Source organism: Notechis scutatus, chromosome 3, assembly GCF_049901735.1.
Source record: "Notechis scutatus isolate UNSWTSFEM ecotype Mainland chromosome 3, rNotScu1.2, whole genome shotgun sequence".
In the NCBI taxonomy this organism is placed as follows: Eukaryota; Metazoa; Chordata; class Lepidosauria; order Squamata; family Elapidae; genus Notechis; species Notechis scutatus.
This window is the reverse complement of record NC_142011.1, coordinates 106048309-106066087: the sequence shown is the minus strand read 5'-3', so window position 1 is coordinate 106066087 and position 17779 is coordinate 106048309. Positions and strand designations below refer to the sequence as shown.

General features: G+C 37.0%; 1 long non-coding RNA gene across 2 annotated transcripts in view; it reads right to left on the bottom strand.

The window, feature by feature from the left end:
• The window catches only part of LOC148131323 (uncharacterized), a 30175-nt gene extending 12989 nt beyond the window's left edge, over positions 1–17186 (bottom strand). For both annotated transcript variants that reach the window (XR_015748355.1, XR_015748356.1), the window contains exons 1-2: positions 16966–17186; positions 87–191 (exon numbers count right to left, since the gene is read on the bottom strand). This is a non-coding gene — a long non-coding RNA (uncharacterized LOC148131323). The remainder of the gene's footprint in view (positions 1–86; positions 192–16965) is intronic.
• Between the last annotated feature and the right edge of the window lie 593 nt (positions 17187–17779).

Here is a 17779-nt window from a genome sequence, read left to right as displayed (position 1 = left end):
TTATCCAGGAAATCTCCAAGAGTCAAACACTGACATGAAGGCTCACACACCCACATCTCTGAAATTTCATCCTATTAGTGTCTTACCTTCTGAAGTAAGTGAGAATTAGTTCAACTCTTGATAATGTTTGGTAGCCTTTCAGATATTTCGAAACAGCTATCACATCTCCTCTCAACTTTCTTTTCTGCAAACTAAGTAAAGAAAGTAATCACCACAAATCCTGTGCTTTTAGTTTTCATTTTCTTCCTTTCCGAAAGTAATCAGGTGTTGCTGAAATATTAAGCTTAAGTTTCAGCTTTTTTTCCTATTTATATTTCCTTCAGAGCTTTTTTTAAAATCCTTTGTCCACCCCTTGCATTTTTAAGATCTATTTTTTCTTCTTCCTTGGTTCCATTATCCTTGCTATGGATACATTTTAATTGTATCTCACATGGTAAATTTTGGTTGAAGAAGGAGACTATTTGAATTATCAGTTATAGGGAGTTGTATATAAAGGTAGGGAGACACTCTGAATACAGAATCTTTTCTGGATGAGGATGTTTAAAAAATTTTTAAAGAGAGATACCAAAAGAATTTGCTTTCCCTGATAGAAGATACAGATACATCAGATTAAGCAAGACTTACAATCAGCAACTTGGCTGACTATGGGAAAATATGATAATTTAAAAGAAAATGCCAGCTTTCCCCTCTTGGCCCTGGTGATTCTCTCTCTGTCTTTGGCAATGCCTAAGAACTGAGTGGAATAAATAATATAAATCTATTGACTTCATTATATTCCTTACACCAGCCCAGCTAAATTGGTCATCTGTCCTTTTGTTTCAATACAAAATTACTTTGGGAACAAGAAGATACTATAATTAAGGGTCTCCAACCTTGGCAACTTTAAGACTTGTGGACTTCAACTCCCAGAATTCCTCAGCCAGTCTTAAAGTTGCCAAGGTTGGAGACCCCTGGCTAGGATGACAGAAAAATGTACCAAAACTCACTAGTTTTGACATCTAAACAATCCAGCAACCTTTAACTTTGCTTTTGGCTACATTCCACATGACACCAGACCACGGTAAAATTTAGAAGCATGAGTGAAGAAGATTGGCATAGTTCACTGTGGCATTATTATCCTTACAGAACCAAAGAAATAACTACTCTCTGTGTGTGAATGTGTGTGTATGTGCATGTTGCTATATGTCAGATCTGAAAGTCTGGGCCTGCAGTTTGCAGCAGGGATAGGAACAACTCATGAAACTGCCTCTTTGATCAGAAATTCCCTCTTACCATATGCTTCTGCCTGCCTTTCCCTCCTCCCTCTAGTCTAGACAGTTGGCCACCATTTCATACTTTCCATGCATTTATTTATACTTAATTAATGGGAAAAAATTCAACTTTTATTAACTGAGAGAGGTTCAATACTGAGCCACCAATGTATTAAATACCACAACAGATACTCTGTCTTCTGTCCTCTGCAGAAGTACAGGATGTGAAACAAGATCAAATGAAAACAATTGTCCAAGTTGGATTTTGAAGACTTAGAAGAACCATAAAATAGAGCAGTAGATAAGGCACCTCTCTCCCCCCACCCCCACCAAAGAGTCAAATGAAGAATGATTGTACAAGAGATTAAGCTCATTTCTTAAATTATTCAAATCCACTTCATAAATTGCAGCACATTAATCTGCAGCCTGAAAACAGTGACGGACTGGATAATACTACAGTATATAAGTATTTCTGAATGGTAGAAAAGTTCAAATAGAGTTGGATGTCAAGACAGTTGCCCTTCTTGGGGATGAAGCCCATAGCTTGTGCTTTTGTATCAATTATTCTTGAATGACCAATAGCAAGATATGGATTCTTTCTCAAACAAAAGACTGTCATAGAGTCTTTGGAGGAAGAAGGAATACAATCACCCTCTGACTGTTTTTAATGACTCTTTCTCTTCTCTCTAGTCTTAATTTTATAAGCCCAAGGACCCTTTCAAAAAGACTCCACAACCTGGAATTACCAGCCTATTTCAATGCAAAGAATTTGTCTTTGGGATCATAAAGAGAGGGATGTCTAAATCAAAGAATTCATTTCCTCTACTGTCCAAGACTGTGTAGGTCAGCCATACCTGCCTGATACCACATTAGACTAAAAACCATTGTCTTGGTCAATGTTGCTGGGCACTATGGATTTTAGCTCAAAAAAGTTTAAATTTTTTTTGAAATTTGTCTGGAAACAAACTGATAAGCAATAGAATATATATATATATATATATATATATATATATATATATATATATATATATATATATATATATATATATATATAGGGTTTTTTATCAATTTGCTTTGTCAAGAAAGCTGCCCTTTGTTGACATTCATTGTCATAAGGAAATCTCAGTGAGAAGATTTAGAACTGTTCAGTCATTACTTTGACTCATATTCAGAAAAAAGAAGAGAAGCAATTGAGTTTTGGAAGCACAGAACACATGTCATGTTAACACAGTATAAATAATAGGCCATGAGGTTTAATTTATTGTCAATTGTCTGTTCAACACTTTACTTTCAGTGTAGAATATTTTAATCAACCAAAATTCTAGAGAAGTGGACTAATAGATACCTCAAAGTGCATTGAATTCTTTCAGTTGCATCTTTGGTACTGATCCACTTAAAGGAAATCTGTGATAGGTATTTTATTCATTTATTTATTCATTCATCAAATTTATATGGACATCCATCTCATTAAAAAGTGGTTCTGGACAGTGAACAAGAAAACTATGTAAGTTAATATTTAGAAACAAATATTTTAAAAAAACAAAAATTGCAAAAAGTAAGATAGGACAGAAAAAAACAACAGAGCCATCTTAGCCATGGATCCCCTGGTGTCCCAGACCTGATGATATAACCAGAATTGAAAGACTTCTAAAAAATCAAGAGGGATGGAGCCAGTCTCACTTTAAGGTGGAAAGTATGTTCCATAAGGCAAGCTCCCCACCAAATGCAGCTCCCTTGCAGATGGGACCTGTAACATGCCTCTTCTGCTGCATTTGATGGAAGGACAGATATAATCAGAGAGGAGGCCTCTGAAATAATATAGGAAGGATTTAAAGGTCAAAACCAGAATCTTGAGTTAGACCCAGAAGCTAACAGGCAATCAATGTAGCATGCAGGGCAGAAATGTAATATGCACTGTTTTAGAGACACATCTAACTGCCTACACTGCTGCACTTTGCACCAGCAAAAGCTTCCAGATAACTTGTCAAGGTCAGACCCATATAGAGCACATCACAGTACTCCAGTTAGAAGGTGACTATGGTGTAAGGCACCATGAACATAAATGGCACAACTGGTGCATAACATAAAGCTGTGCAAAGACTCTCCTAGACACTATCTGCTCTTTGAGCAGAAGTCATGAGTCCAGGATAACTCCCAAGGTGTGTATCAGGTCTGTTCATATTTCTTCTGAAGGGGACTGTCCAAGTCCACATCTATCCAAGAGGGTATGCATCATCTGAAACAGGATTGCAGTATGGCTATCCACACATGCAATAAGGATGGGAAAGTACTAATATTTCACCACTCTTAAGAGCTACAAGGTAAGATATAACAGCAGCATTAACTCATATTAATTCATCCTCTATTGAACACCAAAAATGGTCTAGATGTATGTCCTCAGCTGTTCCATGTATTTCATGGAGTGATGGGATTCATGAGAGAGGAGAAGTCACATAGGTGTGACCCAACCCAAAGCCTCAGCTGCCCCCCATTCCAAACAGCAACCAAGGCTTCACTCCCAGAGAAGGCAGATTGAAGTTTCCCAAGCTTATAAGTCTGGGTAACTCCACTGACAACCCAGAAGTAGAAACAAGGAGCTCAGCCAGGGGAATTGATATGCAACACAGAGGTTGGTACAACAGCAACAAACCCAAGTGATCTATTAAGAAATAGGGACTCCCATCTGGTAATCTGTAGTTTAGTACCCCAGAAAGCTGTAAAAGACTCCCGGAGGGCTATCAATACATCAACCACGCCATGAGCTGACCCTACCCCATCTTAGACGCTTCCACTTCAGTAGCCCTCAGTAGCTCAATAACTACCATCCCTACTTACAGTTAACACACTCAAAAACACACTCCCATTCATAACACAGGAATCCCTCCTCTATCAGCCTCACTATTTGGTCCAAGATTCCAAGGTTTCGTTAACCACAACCCTACCATTCCTCTCCTCTGGCTCTCAACCAGAAGGGAGAATCAGTCTTCAGTGGGAAATCCATAGACCACACATGTCTATAGATAGGGTAAATGCCATGTCATGCTCTTTCTCTTTGTACTAAAAAATAAGAAAGCAAAATAGCCTTCACAGGGAGATGGGGGTCACAGTCACTCTATGGTCAGCCCCACCCTGCCCTGCCATGCTAACTCTCCCAGAGTCCTTATGTCCTGAATAGCCTTTCAAATAGAGAGCTACCAAGGTGCTCCCAGGAGCAACCACTATAGGCTCCCCAAAATTGCTGCACATTCTTTGTTGATGCATCCACTCTCCCACTGGCCCACCAAGAGACCAGTTAAAACTAATAAATATTCCATAAGGCGACTGTTAATTCCTAATGGATCTTGCTGTTACATTTTCAACTTATATCAGCTACTGGTGTTCAAATTTTTAACACTTATGGGGGACTTTGAACTCCACACTGCTAGTGTGGATTTCATGTATTTTCTCTACAGTTCACACTACCTAATTGGATCCAAGACTTTGCAATAATAAAGAAGCATGACAGACTGCACAAGCATTGCCTGTGTCAGCAGCAAAAGGCAGGTGGAGGATGCCTTCAGAACAGGCCACAGGCAAGTTGCACATTTTGTTGTACATTCCTGCCTTTGAGAAATGGTTAGTGGGCCATCACCGTGCTGGGATAAGAAAGATATGCAGATGAGTACCTGTATCCCAGGCCTTCAATATTTGGGCTGTGTTCCAACATCATACTTAACTTTATTACTGAATTAACTCATTTTCTGTGTTTGCATAATACATTGACTCATAAACTAAATGGGCTAGATATAATATACCCAATCACAAAACAAAATAAAAACAAATCAATGTGAATGAACCTGATGAAGATGTTATAAGAACATACCTTTGAGAGCCGTTGCATTAGCTTTTTCTCATTATCTTCAGTTGAAAGATTGGTTACTGAAGGGTTGCCCAAATCATAGCAAATAGAAGTCCAACAATTTGGGAAAGGAGACAACATTTAAATCAAGACGATTTTGTGGAATAGCTTTTCGCATGGCCTGAGGTCTAAGAGCGATGCAGGCTGCCCTGACTCTGAGGTAGTTAAGTATGCAAGCAGAAAACAATGTTAATCACACCTCATCACCCAGCAAATTCAAAAGTATGGGAAAATCAGCATGTAATTTAAAGAAATAAAATCATATTTTATGCTAGCCTCTTAACCAGGTGGTCTGCAAATGAATTAAGCTTACAACTCCCAGAATTCTCAAATTTGACTAAATCCAGATCATAGGTATTATCACTTATTATTATTGATTGAATCCCTAAATCCTGGCTAGGTATTATTGACTGAATCCCTAAATCCTGGCTAGAGAACAGCTATAATCCTCAGAGATTATTGGCACCTTAGAGCCCAAATCAAATCTGGTCATTCTGGTCACTCTGCTTTAACTACAACCTATTGGAAACAAAGGAAGTTGAACAGTTTGAAAGGTGGGAACTCTTCAGTCCACTGTTGATGTCAACATTGGATGCCCAAAGCAAGATTGTCTCCAAAGCTCTTGAGATAGATATTAAAAAGTGTCTTTTTTCTAGATGTCCAAACACACACATATGCATTGTCTTTGGGCATTAAAACATTACTACTTAAATATGTCATGCTCTTTTGCAGAACTCTTCTATACTGTCCCCTTGAAAAAAGCAGTCAAAAGAAGTGTTCTCATCTCAAATCATTTATTAAATGGATCAATTCCCAATTTAGTTATAAGTGAAAGAAGATGGAAGGGCGTTATGATTGCCAATGAGGAAAACAAACCTGTATTCTTAATTTCTCCAACGGGCTGCCATGTCTTACAAAGACTTTTGTCTTTCTTGCTTTACAGAGTTAAAGGTTAGATTCAGGAAACCCTGGGGAGCTACAATACATCTGGCTGATCTCTGTCATATATGTTTATAACACATTTGAATTTTTCCTCATCTCTTCTTCAAAAGGAGAAGTCATAAATAAATAAATACATACATACATACATACTTACATACATACATACATACATACATACATATTCAAATTGTATGTGAGTCTGAAATATTTCAATTGAAAAGTAACATATATTTGCTCAATAAATGTGAGTAGAATTCCCCAGTTGCAAATCCCAGCCACTTCAATGAGGCTCTAATAATTATCCCATTACAAACAGGCATCTGCATTCAGAATAAAAAGACACTTGGTATCTCTGAATCTCTCCTGAAAATTATTTTGAAGTGACTCCTGATTCTCTCATTAGAACTTTTGGGGTAGCTCTTCCATTTAGGTTGCTCTACAAAAGGCAAGCTGTGAGGCTGCCAGTTTGGAGATCAGCGGTCACTCATGTACATATACACAGGTGGAGCATTTGAGAATATTTGATGTCCTAAATACCCCAAATTAATAATAAAGCACTTTGTGCTCAGAATTTTGACTCACCCCAAAAGACATACTCAAAGGGTTTCTAAAATTTCTCCTCTAATTTTGTTCCTCATGTCTTGGATGAATAAACCAGCCTCCTGGACACTGGCAAGCTGCTGTTCCTCAGCCTTGGTGCTGAATGGTAAATCTCTCCATGATTTTGATAGTTCATATTATATACCATTGGCTTACATAAGTTGGTCCTGTTCTTGGCATCTGAATAGTAACATTGCCACCTAGAGGCCTGATGTAAACTGATATTTTTAAAAAATTAAAAGAATCTTTTACAGATAGTCAACACATTGCTTGATGTAGATTAATATATTCTCAATAGTATTTCATCTTTCAAAACTCCTCATAACTGCATCTTGTCAGTGGCTCTATCACGCCCAGTCTCAGAGTTCTTTTTTTTTTTTAACTATTTGCATATAATACACATTATGTATGATGCAAAGATATCATACTATGTCCTTTCAGTGGAATAAATATTATGCCAAATAGAGATTAGAAAAAAAGAAACATGCTACATACTATAAGTTTCACAACAGACTGATTCATATATCTCCTTTCATTGTTTAAATTTCTTACATATTTTTAAAAAATTTCATCCACTCCATTCAACTTGATACAATATTAAGTTCTATACTTTCTATTATATTATACAATCAATTCAACTTTTATGGCAAATTGTTTGGGTTCTCAGCTCAACGTAGCATCGTGTGCATACAAAAATACATACACAATAAATATCTCCAACCAAAACACTTCTAGCATCATCATAAGCATTACTTATACATTTGTCAAAAACACATTAAAATAGAAGAGGGTCATTACACATTCCTGTCTTATTCCCTGCTCAATCTTGAACCATTCACTAAGCATTCCATTATTCTTATATAGGCTTTTACTTGGATTATATGCTACTCTTACTTCATTCAGTAACCAACCTTTAACTCTACATTCATAGAAAACATTTCATATTCATGTCTGTTCATTGCATCATATAGCTTCTTAAGATCAACCAAGTACAATAAACTCCCCATACACACACATTCATACATTTTACAATGACTCGCAAAACACAAAAGAACAGATTTGTTCTGGATCTTTTCTTCTTTCAATCTTCGCAGCAATGTGCTCTTTTGGACTGTATTTGCTGCAACTTTGTGTGTATGTGTGTGTGTGTGTGTGTGTGTTGAGAGAGAGAGAGAGAGAGAGAGAGAGAGAGAGATGAAAACATTGTCTCTAACCTTCATTTATTTGGCATTAATAATTCTCTTGTTTGCTTTTTTTCATCATCATAATCTCTTTTGCTTCTTTATTTTACCAAGCATGCTTCGCATTAAGATGTAAGATGTCCTAATGTAATTCTTTTCATTCTGTTCCAAGCAAGTTCTACATCCAGTTTTCTATTGGAAGATGAACCTAAGTTCCATACTTTCTCCTTCTTCAATCATAATTTCTGTTTCTCTACTTACTTTAATTTCCCTCGTGTTTTTTGTTTTTATTTTCTTATGGTAAGCCTCTTTGTATCTCCTTCTCCTCAACATTCAAAGCAACTTATGAAGTCTAAATATAAAACTAAAATTAAAAAAAATCCAGGTAACACATTAAAAGAAGAATCCATTTGGAAGATCAATCAACAATATGTGATTTTTTTGAAAAAATGGCTTTATAAACCGCAATTTGGCAACAGCAATTTTTTAGTTCTATGAACAAAATTTCCCAAAGACCAAGGTCTGTTACTTTAACAAACTATTCTAACATGAATTACATGGCCTGAACATAGAGTAACAAAAAATCTAAATAATTTGCTATAGCATCATTTGCATAACCCCAACATCCTCTTAACCAGTATGTCCAGTGTTACTGAGAAAAGTATAATCCAGCCAGCTCACCACAATTATGCTAGCACATAAAGCTTTCCATAAGACCTTTGCCTGTTGCCTTTCTTGAAAAATGCTGATAGTAAAAGAAACCAAATGATATTAAACTACTGAGCTTTTCTTGCAATCACAAATATCTCTATTTTAAAAAAATGAAATAAAACCATGCCATGTATCAGATATAAAGAACAGCTTTGCTGTTTTTGGCACATCACTAGCAAACTGCAGATGTGATAAGCCTACATGCCCTCTCTTGGACTTCAAGTCATATATTATTATTCCTCTGGGGTACTTTATAAATGTGGTGAGCTATTTATTTACTTTACAATTTCATCTTAAATCCTCATCGACAAGAAAGCCCTTGAAGTTTGCTACCACTAACTCCCCTCCCTAAATAAAATAAATCATACTTTTAAGTAAGAAGGGGGGAAAAGCAAAGAGAAAAAAGCATGCAGAGAAGTCTGAATGACAGCCTTCACAACATGTAACTAACACACTGAATTTAACGTTGTGCAGCATCATAATATCCTCTGGTTTAGTTTTTTTCTGTCAGAGATGTAAAAAATATGTAAAGCATTATATAATCCATGTTTTTAGATGAATTAGTTAACTAACTAATTAGTTAAATTAGTTAAATAATGGATAGGTTATAGATAGATTAGAGCTATCTATATAGATAGCTATCTATGTAGGAGATAGATAGATTGAATCATCAAGGTGTAATTATTTGTAATGCTATAGCCTAAGATGTACAGTACAACCAGGAGATCTGATTACTTGAGTTTTTTTGGGGGGGACCATCTGACTGGTCACCACTGAAAGCTGATTGCCCTGATTAGACTGAGTCAGAGGGGCAGTTCTGATATGATATAAGATTTCTTGCACAGATGGTGCTAGGAATGTCCTCCAGCACATAGGAAGAGCAATTAGTTCTTAAATAACTTGCTCATGCAAGTAAAATGTAGACAATGTAGCTGGGAATTAAATCAAATACTGTTATTATCAAAGACAACCAGCCATACTAGCCTACTTCCCTGTCAGTGCCTTCTTTCAACATAAAGTCCATTCTCCACATGTCTCACTCTTTGTAAAAATGGGAGCTAAATGCATTTAACACTATCAGTTAATGTGCACAATCATTGATTCGTTAAATATGGGGAAAGAGACAAAAGTAATCAATGCCACCATTTCCAAAGCAATTTTAATTAAAAATGTATAGCATAGCAAATTAATGGGCTACTATTACACACATAAGATAGATATTGTGCTGTATAACAATTTCTCTTACATTTTCTGTATTTATGGAACACGTATTACATCAATTGGAATGGAATAGAGGCTCTCTTATACTGCAACAGATTCTGCTTGTTCCAGCTGGCAACATTCTCTGGCCTTTGGGGTTGTCTACTGCAAAGTGAGAATTTAAAATACACTCAACTCTAGCCTTTTCACACTTCTGGGGATGGTTGATAATGACTGGTGGGTGAGGTGACCTTCAAGAAAGTTTGGCTGTACCAATTTTCTTATTGTGAATTCTCCAATCAGAATTCCAGAAAACAGAATGGGAATCATCACCCTTGAATTAAAGCAAAGTCGTATATCTTCATTGTTCTTCTTCTTTTGTATAACTCACGCAGACTGGGTCTTTTCCAACTCAAGTTCACCGGGGCAAAGGGGGAACCTTTTTTTATTCAGCAACAATTATTGTCTCTGACTCTATTTGTAACAGTTTTCAATTGTTCTAAGTGATCCGCATTACTCAGTCAAATTGCCCTTGACCCCTTAAAAGCCGATAAATGGTGTCTGTGCCATTTCTTCCTGTGAAAAAGGAAACTCTCTTTTAGGGAAATCCTATCCATTTGCACGAATTGACTCCCTACGTAAGTTAATAAATATGAAAGCAATGGTGGGAGCAAGATTATGGATACCATACTGCTCTCCCAGCTTTGCTTAGAAGTTTTCATTTATGTACAATCTGTAGAAAGAGCTCTTTAAACACCAAAGCTCCACCCCAGAAATGGAATTCTGAAGTGATGAGATCATTTTAGTTGTTTTTCCTGGAGTGAAGCAGCTATAAACAGCTTGTTTGAGTGTCCCATTTTCAAAAGCATTTAAATTAGTGCGAATCTATAGGCATCTCCAAAGGAGAGCTTGTAGTTACTATGTACCCTGAAAATGTCTGAAGACTGCATTATTCAAAATTTATTCTTCTTTCCCTGTACATGAGTCAACAGATAATGCCCATGAGGCTGGTAAAAACAGATCATTACATTCAGAGTTTCTGCATGCTGAGTAAGATTTATAGACCTTTGTCATGTAATAATTTACATATGCTGATGGGATTTTATATTATGCTATGTTTAATGATATTTCCAAGAGCAGTTTAAGCTTAAAATCATTGAAGAGTTAAACATGATCCAGATATCTATAGAAAAGCCTCCCAAATTGACCAAATTGCACATCATCATATATTTTCTATCTCACTCATCCTTTGGAGAATCAGTGCAACCAAGTCAACATAGAGGAAATGAGAGAAAGAACATCAGACCGTTTAATGTGTTTCATGTACATGAACAGAATAATTCTTATCAAATTGTGCTCAGATACCCAGATAGTAGAATAGTCCTTCAAATCCAAATTATATTTGTGTTCATGTGAAAGCTAAACCTACTCTTTGGGTTTATGGTACAAAAGAAACTTAGATTCAGAAACATGGATAAGCATACTCAAAGCAACCATTATGTCAAAAACTCACTTTTCTCAAACAGTGTCATCAGAGAAACCTGGATTTCTTTATCTAATATTGCAAAATCAGCATCTTAAAGCTGGTTCACATAACCAGTCTATCCCAATTCTAAAGCAGGTCTCTGAGCATTTCTTGAGTACAGGAACAAATTATATTGTATTTTATTCAACCCTAGACAATTGAGAACACAACCTCTACTAATTTTTTCTTGCTATGAATAAAAAATATTTTCAAATTTGTACCAGCTGGTGCTGTTGTCCAGTTCACCAGATGCATTATTTTTTTAAATAAATCCTGTTGTCCAGTTCACCAGATGCATTATTTTTTTAAATAAATCCTGTCAATTCAGTACAAAATGTGCAGTTTGTCAAAAATGCTCCTTTCCCTCCTGTCATTGGCCTCTGTCATCCAAAACCATTTTCATGTGTTACAAGTTCTCTGATGAGACAAGCAGTTAAAAAACTGAAATTACCAAAAATTGTGGCAATTTCGTCTTGTAACCCAAACAACAATAGAAGTGGTTAGTCAGGGTTTCTTTTTCTTTTCATTTTTACTGCTTCAGGAAGGTAAAGAAACATGAAAAGCCACCAATTAGCCCATTACCATGACCAAAATAGAAGACCAGATGAAAACCCAGAAAATGATTTTTTTAAACTGGCTTCATTTCCAGATGGTTTTACACGAAGGAATCAAATAGCTGAAAACTGTAACTGGGAAAATCCTACGCAGACATATTTCATGTTGAAGATGAAGCATTGTTTGAAATTTCTACATGAAATTTGTTTTCCGTCAAAACTTAGTATGTTAGAAACAAAAGCCCCAACAACTTTCCTCCACAACCTCAATTTTTTCCAGAAGTAACTTCAAAACTGAGATCATAGCTATTAAGATAAAAAGTTGCAGCCAGAGCTAAGAGAAGGGGCCTGACCTAAATACAAAAACTGGAACTACACAAGAATCTCCTCCATTCATATTCCACATAGCCAGATCTCATCTTTTTGTGTTTTCATGAAAGTATGATGGCCAATCAAGTGATTTCTCAGTCAAGCTATGCACTTAAGGCCAAACATGAACCATCTTAATGTTATATCATTGCTTTTTTGCAGCGAAGTACAATGAAGCACACACACACATACACACAAACATTTTATTCCTGTTACTGCAAGAAATAACACTTTACATTCCACTTCCCTATTCTCATTTCTCCTATTTTCATTCTTCTGGGAAACACAATAGTAGTAAACATCTGCTGTTTTGTGCTTATCTTTGTGTATGTGTATACAATATGATATGAGTGCATGAGAATAATATCACCTATCAGTATGCCAACAACAAAATAAGGTATTATTTGCAATAACATCTTTAATCATAGGATTCATGAAGTCAGCTAAAGCAGACTGATGTAAAAAGGAATTACCCCAAGAGGACAATGCTTTGAAGCATATTAGCTAAAACACTCACAATTGCTTTTTCTTCTTCAAATGTGTATTGTCATACTAGCGTATTGGTATAGAGGAATCATTTTTCACAAATAATTGCAGATAGATGATCCATCTCTGAATATACTCAGAAATGTCAGTTTGTTGCATGTAAGGGCAAAGAGATAATAATGGAAAGAGGCAACTCTGGATTCCAAGTGGCGTTTTGCCATTTTAAAATCACCATTAAAAGACCTGAAAGACCAAGTTAGGGACAGATCACCATACAGAAAATCTATCTATGTGGTAGCTAAGAGTTGACAACAACTTGATGGCACATATTATGAATCAATTTTGAAATCCTGGAATTCCAGTGCAGAAAAATAAGTAATGTTAAACGTGCACGATAAGACCTACATATATGATCACAACATTTCTCGGAACAGAATGGGGAATGGGCTATGAGTACCATTCCTGAAATCAAAGCTAGCAATCCCTCTTTCAATCCCTCTCCATCCAAACAAAAATCTTTGGCATTGAAATACTAAAAAACATCCATTCTTTTGAACTATTATCCACATAAATATACCCATTAAACCATTTCATTTTGGGGTGAACAACATATGAAGAGTCCAGAAATGAAATAAGAAATAGTAAATCAAAGAAAGTAAAGGTCTGCCATAAGAAAAAGAAACATTCCTCAATCTGGTTTCCATGAACACCATTCACTGTATCTCTCTCTTTTGCTTTTCAAGCTGAACTTGTTTGCAACATAGCCATGCAGTGCTTGATGCACTGACTTTTGTTCTGTTTTTTTTTCACCTCCCACTTTTGAGAATCTCCATCCAGCCAGACCTTTCTTGTCCTGTCTTCCTTTTCCTTTTGACCCATTCGCTCTTCCTTCATGTATTTTTGTTTGCAAGCGGATCCTCATTCATTCTCTTTGAAACTAAACTACATCAAGCTATAGGTATCTCTTTCATACTTGTCACTCATTCAATCCATATTTATTCATTACCCATTCACTTTTGACCCTATCACTTCTTATTTCGCCACTCATACTTCATAAGCACCCTATTCCTACTGCATTCAAATTACTTCCACATTTCTCTTAGCCTTACTCTCATTTCCATATAAAAATTCAAGAGACGCTCACAGTAACAAACCACTATTTTCACTCCTTTCAACATTCCATCACTGCCCCAAACCATTTCCTCTTTACTAGCTTTTGCATATCTTAACCATTATATCAATTTTCATATTTATTAACATTTAAGGAGGTATACAAATTCATGTACTTTTCCCAGTTTTTTTGCCATATACGTACAACTTTGGTCACTTTTCCTGCCCTATACAATGATATTGATCATTGATATATGAATTCTTAGATATACGCTTTTCATCTCATCATACAATGTTCATCTTTTGCTGAAAATATGTATGGCACCATCTGCATACAAACTACACATATATCACATCATCAATCAACACACCTTTAACATTACCACAAGTAATCCTTAATTATTCCTTATTCTCCTTGTCCCTATTTTTTTCCTGTCAACACTATTCTTCTCTTGCCTTTATTTTTTAAATGATTGTTCTTTTCTATGCATTTTCACTCACAGCCTCTTTTATTTAATTGTATCAAGCATACTTTTTCATATTTCATATTAGTATAACACCACACCTTTCTGTTCATTTCTTTTCATTAACTTTCAAGCAGCTTCCATGTCCTCTTTTTTTGTATCCTCTTTTCATTCACTCTGTCTGGAGACAAATGTATTTTCATACATAATCAATGCCTTATTTTGCTTACATTGTCACATTCATTCTTATATCTCCAATGACCCAATTATTTTTTCCATACTCTCATATCCCATTTCCATCCATTCATTCATTCAGATACCCAAATATCCTGCCCTCCATCATATTCATTCAGAATGCTACACTATTTTCTCAAACCCTACCTATAATCCTCTATATCTCTACTCAATGGATTTAATTCATTGTTTGGAATGGCATCTCCCCTATCTATGGATTCCTATTTCACGCAGTAGTTATCCATAACAACCTACATGGCACAAATTTATAATTTCAAAAATCCACTTTAGCCCTTTCAAGATTAAATCTGTATCTTCACTTCTCTGGATGTAGTCATCCACTTTGCTCCAAAAGATCAGAGTATTTACTATATCCTTTCCCATTCCTTTCATTTTATAACTACATCACAAATATATTTTTCTTTAATTTCTTTCACACTTTCATGCTTTTTATCATTTATTCTTCTTATATTTGAAGTCATAGTCTTCCATATTTCATGGTTACTAAATATGCCAATGACTACTGGGTTATGTTGTCTATCATGGTCAATCAAGGCCTTCATATAATGTTTTTTAGTATGACAGAAAAGATGTACAGTTGGATGCAGCATAACCAAACAGTAAAGGGACATGGATCAGTCTGGGACACAGAGATGTTTCCTAGTGTATAACATTTTGGTTAGATGGATCCTCCTCATTCAAAAAGGCCTAAACACACAAAAAGAGATACAGTATTAATGTCTAGGTAATACATGAATTGCCATAATAAAATGCATTGCAGAGAAAGCAGCTTATCTGTCAAAGCTCTGTTGTCATCTGACAGTGTGTTAATACAATTTGACAGGGATTTACCTTTGATACTTTGCTGCGAAGCATCCCCTTTTGGGATAGGCACTGTGTTGGCACTCAAATTGCCAAATGGCCTGGAAGTGTCGATAGCATATTTCTACAGGACCTTATCAAGAACTGAGAGGAATTATGCATAGATTGATAAGGAAGCCTTAGCAACAGTCGTTTCCATCAAAAAATTTCATGAGTTCCTCTATGGTCACCATTTTCAGCTTGTGACCAATCACAAACCTTTATTAGGCATTTTGTCTGGAGATCGTCCAAGTCCTACAGTGTTGTCTCCAAGAATGACTAGGTGGACAATATTCCTTGCTGCCTACTCATATACACAGAGCTGGGAAACACCTTAGTCATGCCGACGGTTTAAGCCGTTGTCCTTTACCAACCCCTGTAATTGACCCCGCACCATCATTAACTGTGTTCTCTTTGGATGATCAACAATTACCTCTGACTACAGCAGATATTGCTCAATGTTCGTCGAGAGACCAAGTAATATTACAGGTTTTGAACTGGGTGAGAAGGGGTTGGCCCGAAGGAAAATTAGACACCAAATTCTTACCTTTTAGAGCCAGGCAGCATGAGATGTCCACCCAGCAGGGGTGTTTATTATGGGGTTGCTGTGTCATTGCCCCTAGCAGGTTGAGGCCTCAGATAATTGATAGTTGAAGGACATCCGGATATTGCCAGAATGAAGGCACTGGCAAGGAGTTATGTCTGGTGGCCAGGCATAGATGCAGACATAACTACTAAGGTCAGGACATACCAGGCATGTCAATTATCAAGGCCTGCCCCACCAGCTGCCAATCAGGGGAATGGGAATCGGCTAAGTCCCCATGGTCACGAGTCCACATAGATTTGGTGGGCCCTTTCCACAGCTGCATATTCTTAATTGTAGTGGACTCTTATTCCAAATGGGTTGAGTGCATTCTCATGCATTCTACTACTTCGACAGATGTCATAAAAGTGTTAGACCGTTTGTTTGCAACTCATGGTTTTCCAGATGTTCTTGTTTCGGACAATGGTCCACAATTTGCATCAGCTAGTTTTGAAGGGAGTCCGGCATGCTCTGACAGCCCCTTATCACCCAGCAGCGAATGGGTAAGCTGAAAGGGCCGTAAGGGCAGCCAAGGAGGTTTTAGGCAGACTCGAGGGAGAAGATTGGCACTCAAAATTAACCACTTATTTACTATCACAACATATCACCCCTAGCTCAGTGACAAATCGTTCTCCAACAGAGCTGCTAATGGGAAGGAGGCTTAGGAATAATTTAGATAGGCTCCATCCAAGCTACTCTCCTTTAATTCCATTAGATTCTTTTAGCCAGATGAGGTCATTCCAGGTAAATGACCCTGTGTATGCTAGGAATTTTGGGGGTAATCCCCTCTGGTTGCCCGGCCAAGTGGTGGCTGTCACGGGCCCCAGGTCTTATAAAATTGGGTTACAGGATGGCAGAATATGGCAACGCCATACTGACCAATTGATATCCCAGAGTAACTCAGAGGGGAATGAACAAACAGAGGGAATGTTTTGTGGGTATGACGCACCGGAGTATGAGACACCGATGAGTGATGCGCATGCTGACACAAACTTACCTGATGACGAGTTCCTGAGAGAATCCAATTCATCTTTGACGAGAAGTGCAGCACCGCCACATCTGGAGCGTTTGGTGACAGCCGATCCATTCCAACCAGCTGCAAAGACTGAACTGCGCAGGTCAGGGCGAGAGAGACAATGCCCCGCCTATTTAAATGGTTACGCATGCTCCTAGCTGGGGGAAAGGAGTATTGTGTTCTACAGAAGTTCTATTTGTTGGTCTGCATTTTGAGCAGGAGTTTTGTTTGTTCCAATTGGCTGAGCAGCCTGAGAGCAAACTATAAAAGGAAGCTGTCAGACGGCATCAGCTGTTACCTATCAGCTGGCCAATTCGGGAGCATATCGGCAGACTCCGGTAACCTGTTTCTTTGTTACAATAAACATTGTTTCGTTCATCAATGCCTGCCTCAGCTCATTCTTAGAAAGAATTTTTATAAGGACCTTTCTGTTGTTTTGTTGCAAATTTCCTCTATTGCTAGTTGCCTTTGAAAAATTTATTGCACTTTTGAACTAGATGATTTTCAGAAGGAAACTAGTGTCAGGAAACTGCAGTTATTTTTCCTTTCCAATGCAAATAACCAGTTTAAATACACTGCTTAACAAATGTGGTTGTCGTCATACATCTTTTCTTTCCCACATATTTCAGTACATGAAGGTGAAACAACCTAGACTGAAGAAAATATTACCCAGTGCAATACGGCTTGAGTACATTTTGTTTTGACAATACAAACATGACATTTAAATCAGGAAAATAATCAAATTGGGAGGGATAAGCAGTGGTTCAGTAAAACTACAGTCCTACTCCTAAATAAT